Below are 6,552 nucleotides of genomic sequence, written 5' to 3' on the forward strand. Positions count from 1 at the left end.
AGAAGGACGCGTCAACACAATTCCTGCTCCCCAAGTCATCTGAATTTATAAAGATGGCGCTCCCCTGCGTGCGACAGTCTTCTACTCTCAGGTGTTGTTTTCTTTTGCTGTTATTAGTTTTGCCTTTGTCTTATAATGTTCGAACAGTCAGCGCTCACGTCAGGTACGACCGGGAGACTCTCTTCAGGCTGGAACCAATGAGTCAAGAAGGATCTTTTGACACAAATATCATGAACCCTACCCAGAGCTTAAACTGGGATCTTACTGCGACGGGCCGCAGCAGGCTCATCTCCCAGAATCCAGAACCAGCCACACAAGCGTGGTAGACAGGGAGGGATAGCACGCAGGCACGCCGGCTGGCTAGCCGCAGGAGGCTAACATTCCCGATCATTCTCCTGGCCAACGTTCAGTCTCTGGTTAACAGGATGGATGACCTCCTTAGCATGCTGGCTACATAACGACACCTTCAGGATGGCTCTGTTTTGTGCTTCTGCTCAGACAAGCGACACCTGACGAAGCCATAACTCCAGTAGGACACAGTGTTTACAAAGCCGGTTGCGGCGCCGCGGAATGCAGAGAAACATGCGGTGAGTGTACTGCAATTCTTGTTAAACGGTGTTGGAGCTCTGCAACACCGTCATCTCAGAGTCATGTTTGGAGAATTTTGAATATTTAATTGTTAGGTGTCGGCCATTCTTCCTACCATACATTCCCCCTTCATCTGATGAGACTACTGCTCTTCAGGAGCTGCATGACATGATCAGCAGCCATGAGAACGCCTCCCCTGATGCTGCCTATGTTATTCTTGGAAAGTTTAACCGCTCTGATCTCGGGAAACACCTTCCAAGATTTCACCAATTCATCAACTTTCCTACCAGAGGAAACAATATTCTGGATAAATGCTACAGCAACATCAAACATGCATATGCTGCCTCCTCTGTGTGTCTGGAAAAGCTGATACTGACAACCTCAGACGCCGCAGGCCTGAGAGCATTCAGTCACACACCACACCCTTCCAGAGCAGCTTTTTCCTTCTGGTGTCAGGATGATAGCACCGGAGATAAGAGAGGGAAGACCGAGCCGCTCTATTTACTTATTTATTCAGTTATTTAAACCTATTTATCTGTACACAAACAGTTTAAAAAGACAATGAATGTGCAATAATGGAAAAGTATTGGGACTCTGTGCAATGCCATGTGGTCTAATCCGTGTATCATTCGTTCTTTCGTTTTTCAACTTAAAATCGGAAATGAAAAAACGAAAAACCAACCGTTTTTTCGTTTTTCCATACGAAAGAACGAATGATACACGGATTTGGTCTGACTGCATTATTCCTCTTTGCAATATTGATATATTCTTGTCCTTTTCATGTTAGGTACTCTCTCAACTATACAGCCACTAATCATATTTACATTGCTCAGGAATAGCTTTTGTGTGGACATTTCTGTGAAGTGGCTTTCCTTTCTGTATCTTGGGTACATGCCGTCACGCCATCACACGTTGCCACGAACCGTCTTATCTCTACGCTCCTCTAAATCCTCCTCCCTCGCCCTTCTGTCAATTCTCTACCTCCATGAGACATTTTGCACACCTCATCCCCTGTTTACAACCACCGCACTTCAAAACTATTATTGTTACACTTTTATTTCACAAGCAGATTTTAAAAAACATCTTAATGATTATTTTGGGGTTTTATATTTTAGAATGTGTTTATTTCCGATTCTTTTCTGATTCTATTAAATTTTATTTCTTGGCTTTTGTAACTTCTTTATTTTTTTCTCTCTCAAATGGTCTTGCCCTTTGCCAGGTCACAGTTGTAACTGAGAATTTTGTTCTTAATTTATCCTGCCTGGACAAATAAAGGTTCAATTAAAAAAACTAAATAAATAAATCCACATTTTTACCAGCTACCAATTATAACCATATGTGCAATAGTTCTGTACCAGAGTCTCCGTTCTCCTCTCAGTCACGGTTCTTCATTGTTCAGTTCTGTTCACCAGTCAGCCACTAATACACCAGAATATAGACAGATCCGATTATAGACAGTGAAAAACAATAAGAGAATGGAAAAGGCTCTGTTAAAGACCCACAGTAAATTATCCTAGATCAGTGTCACGATCAGATGGAAATCACAAGCATGCCTGAGAGTGTCTTCTTTAGTTGAAGTCTTGAGGAAGATTATTTCATACTCTAACATAACTGTTTCCCTATTTTCCTCGCCGCCTGAATCAGTGGTCAGAGTCCAGCTCTGTTCTTCTTGTTGGCAGACAGAAGTCTTCTGTAAACTGGACATTGTTCTCTTCGAGGAAGCAGTTGTTCTTTGCAGATCTCCAGACTTCATCTCTGATGGATTTGAGATGAGTCTTATGATGATCCCTCTTGGTCTTCTTCTTCTTCTTCTTCTTTTCCTTTGGGCTTTTCCCTTCAGGGGTCGCCACAGCGAATCAGTTTCCTCCATCTAAGCCTGTCTTCAGCATCCTCCACTCTAACACCAGCCACCTTCATGTCTTCATTCACTGCATCCATAAACCTCCTCTTTGGTCTTCCTCTAGACCTCTTTCCTGCAGCTCTAGACTCAGCATCCTTCTACCAATATATTCACTGTCTCTCCTCTGAACATGTCCAAACCATCTCAGTCTGGCCTCTCTGACTTTATCTCCAAAACCTCTAACATGTGCTGTCCCTCTGATGTATTCATTCCTGATCCTATCCATCCTGGTCACTCCCAAAGAGAACCTCAGCATCTTCATCTCTGCTACCTCCAGCTCTGCTTCCTGTCTTTTCTTCAGTCCCACTGTTTCTAGTCCAAACAACATGGCTGGTCTCACCACAGTCTTGTACACCTTTCCTTTCATTTGTGCTGAAACTCTTCTGTCACACATCACACCTGACACTTTTCTCCACCCATTCCAACCTGCTTGCACTCTCCTCTTCACTTCTTTTCCACACTCTCCATTACTCTGTACTGTTGACCCTAAATACTTAAACTCCTCCCCCTTCTTTATCTCTTCTCCCTGTAACCTCACTCTTTCACTCTGGTTCCTCTCATTCACACACAGTAATTTACTATACAGTAAAGCAAAGCAGAGAATTTTGCTCTTAATCTACATGATGGAGAATCTTAAATGTATTCTGGAAAGGACCTTCTCCAGATCATCTACCAGTCAAAGATGAGGGAGGAGGATGTTACTCTCCATCTTTTCCATCTGACCTGGGGGAGGGGGGTCCAGTTCTTCTCTATCAGTTCTGATCCACGAGTGGACCACCGTCTTTCATGTGACTCTCCAACCAGCAGTGATACTTTCTGTTCAATGATCCACTGATGGATCTGAATGAATCAGAAACATCAAATGTTCTACATTTCTCTTTCATGGACAAACTCTCTACAAACAGTTTTCCGTTTGTGTTCAATTGTACGATTGTGTTCAGTGTGTAAAGCGTCACAGGATCCGATCAGTGAGTTCAGTGATCCGTTGATCCTCTAGTTCAGAGTCTAACGCTGAATCTTTCTGAAGTTCAGGAGGAGAAACTCCAGATCTGCTAGAGGAGAGAGGAGCTCAGTTAGGAGGAAACATGGATGTACAGACATGTTTGATTGGACAATCCTCATGTCAGTTCAGTGATGTGTTCACTGTGAGGAGAATAACTGATGGAAATATGAACAATAAGAATCTTTATTCTTTGATTGGTCCTGCGATCGACCCACATTTCATTTAAAACTGATGTATTGAGTGTTTCTGTTCTGGATCGTTCTTGGAGTTTTTCTTTAACTGTATCTTCAAGAGGAGATTACAGAAAGTCAATCCTGAATCTCTGATGATCTCATCTTCCTGTAGGAATCTTCAGGTTCTATTATTTCATTTTCTCCTTTACACACATCAACACAAACATCCTTTCATCTGTTAATAAAATATCTGTTTTGGTGCATGTTCAAAGATGAACATTGTTCCATAATTCATCATTTATCTCTAAAGTCAGAGACTTTAACATATTGAAGATACAAATGTGAAGATTTCTGAGTTTAGGAAAAACAATAAATTGATTCTGATATTAAAGGAGAATTTCTGTACAGACGTCTGAATACATTCAATTATTTTAACATGGAAATAACAATCAATGACTATGAATGACTGCAACGCTTCAACAGGATTCTTCCTGGAATATCTCAGAAATAAAGCATCAAAAACATTTAGTGAGATTGACCGGTAGAGATAAAAATGTTTCTGTTGAACGTTATGCTGATGACACCTGGATCTCTGTCATAGTTTCTGTCTTTTGTCGTGAACCTCCAGGATCAGACTGTGATCCAAACTGGAGGTGAAGTCTGATCTGATGGATCTGGATAGATGAAGGTGATTCCTGTAGCTCCAATCAGCCACATGAGGGCGCTAAATACCTGCTACTGTGACAACCTGTAAGTATAGAGTTTTTTAATGATTGTTTACACTCTAAATAATAAGATCCACAGAATTTGCTAAATTCTACTCCATGGGAAAAACACCACCACAGGTTTACCAAACTTTACACACAAAGATTTGTGAAACTCTACACACTTTTCAACACGTCAGACACAGAGAAGGATTGTGAGGTTACTTCAGTGTCATTACACACCACATATCGTCAGTGACGACACTAATGAATGAAGTGGAGACCCATGCAGAAGGTGAGCTCATTTGAAAACGCAGCACTCTGGATTTGAAGTTTCATACCTTCTCCCAAACTCCCCTTCATGAATCCAATCAGAGTTTTTCAGTGATGGTGGACGGTGTACGACCTACGGCTCCTCATTCAGACCATGGAGCAGACATGAGATCAGATGGAATCTGCTTCTGTGCAGGAGTGGATCCATCACTCAAGGAGATTCCTCCAATGAGGACATGTCTGTGATGTGGATGAAATCTATGATCCAGACGGAGAGATGAGGACAGTTACAGGATTTGTGTCCTCTTCAAACTGTTGTACTTGATGCAGTCATTTTGATTTGTCTACACATTTTATTTGCTTCATTAATGTCATTGTTGGTTGATTACTTTAGCTGATTATGGTAAGAAATACTGTATTTCTAGAATTGAAATACATGAAACATTCAGTCTGCAGCATCAGTGTTGTGTTTGGTCAGTTGAGGTCTATTTGTGAACATTCTCTCCATATCTCAGACTAATCATGAAGAATGTTGTGGGTTTGTCACTATTTTGTTCAGTCATCAGAATGATCCTAACATTACAATGTCTGAACAAAGATCTAGCATATGCTTTTCCTAATATTTGTTTGATTACAGTTGTGTTCTTCATTTCTCACAGAGGTGAAACTCTGCAATAGAGTCTGATCATTGAGGACTGTGTTGATTGAATAAAAACTGATGGTATTTTCACAAATGTGTGTAAATGTTATGAAGGAAGTGTATCATTTTGTAAATCTAGGAATTCTGTGAATGGAGTTTGGATAATTGTGGTTTTATATTTTGGGAAATGAAACCTGGTTTTCAAAATTGTGTGTGAAAACTGTTGTATCTTGTGAGGACTTCCATTGTGTATTTGTGGTCATTTGTTGCCATCTGTGTGTTTTTGGAGGTAACAGTTTCTCAGAGTCATCAGGCTTTAGCTGTGGCATTCTTACATTTTAAATCCCCTTAAAGACTTATTTTTGTTTGTTTCTAGCGGTATAGGACTTAAAAACAACAGAGTCAGAGAAAAAACCAGTTTAGAGATTTGAAAACAAGATCAAAATGGATATTTTTAAGAGCTCAAAAGGGTTGTCTACACAGACCGCCGTCTTTCCGAGCTCCTTGGACTTTAACCTTCCTTCACTTTCAGTATTTATCAGTCTACTTCTTAAAAGTGTCCAATTACTATCTATTTTTTAAATATGAGATTAAGAAAAGCAAACTATGGGCTGAAATTTTTGATTATTAAAAAAACAGGCTTCAATTTTTCAAGTGCACGTTTTCACCTTTTAATTCATGTATTTAGAGATATACTAACTAAATATTTAGCTAGCAAGCTAAACATTTAAAAGAAGTTAAACGTTCATTTTATAATGTTATGTTTAGTTTACAAACTGAATGTTCCTCCTCTTCAGTTGGATAAAAACACAAATGGTTCTTGGTTTCCACAGACATTTATTCAGACACACAAAGTTCTTCAAAATGTCCCATCAGGCCTTTCACAGGCCCCGACACTCCCGTCAAAACTATTAAATGAAAATACAGAACTTAAATTAGCCCTTGTTACAATGTGTTCTCACAGAGACAATAAACAAAAACACAAATAAAGTGCACAATATACTAAAAATATCCCTGAAGAAAGACTTTTCACGTAAATTTAACATTATTTTGGATCAATTGGTGTAAGAGTGTCAGGACGGCATCACTTCTACATGGAGCTATCGTATGAATATTCCATGTTACCACACACTATAGTACATTCCATCTTCATAATCTCCATTGAGACTCAAGGTTACTATCCTTGATTCCTCTAGGGGTATCCCATCCTCTCTACCACCCAAAACAGACCCAGAAAACCTGAAAAACGGCGTCTGAGACCATGTGACGAA

This window comes from Oryzias melastigma, linkage group LG18, assembly GCF_002922805.2.
Source record: "Oryzias melastigma strain HK-1 linkage group LG18, ASM292280v2, whole genome shotgun sequence".
Taxonomy (NCBI): domain Eukaryota; kingdom Metazoa; phylum Chordata; class Actinopteri; order Beloniformes; family Adrianichthyidae; genus Oryzias; species Oryzias melastigma.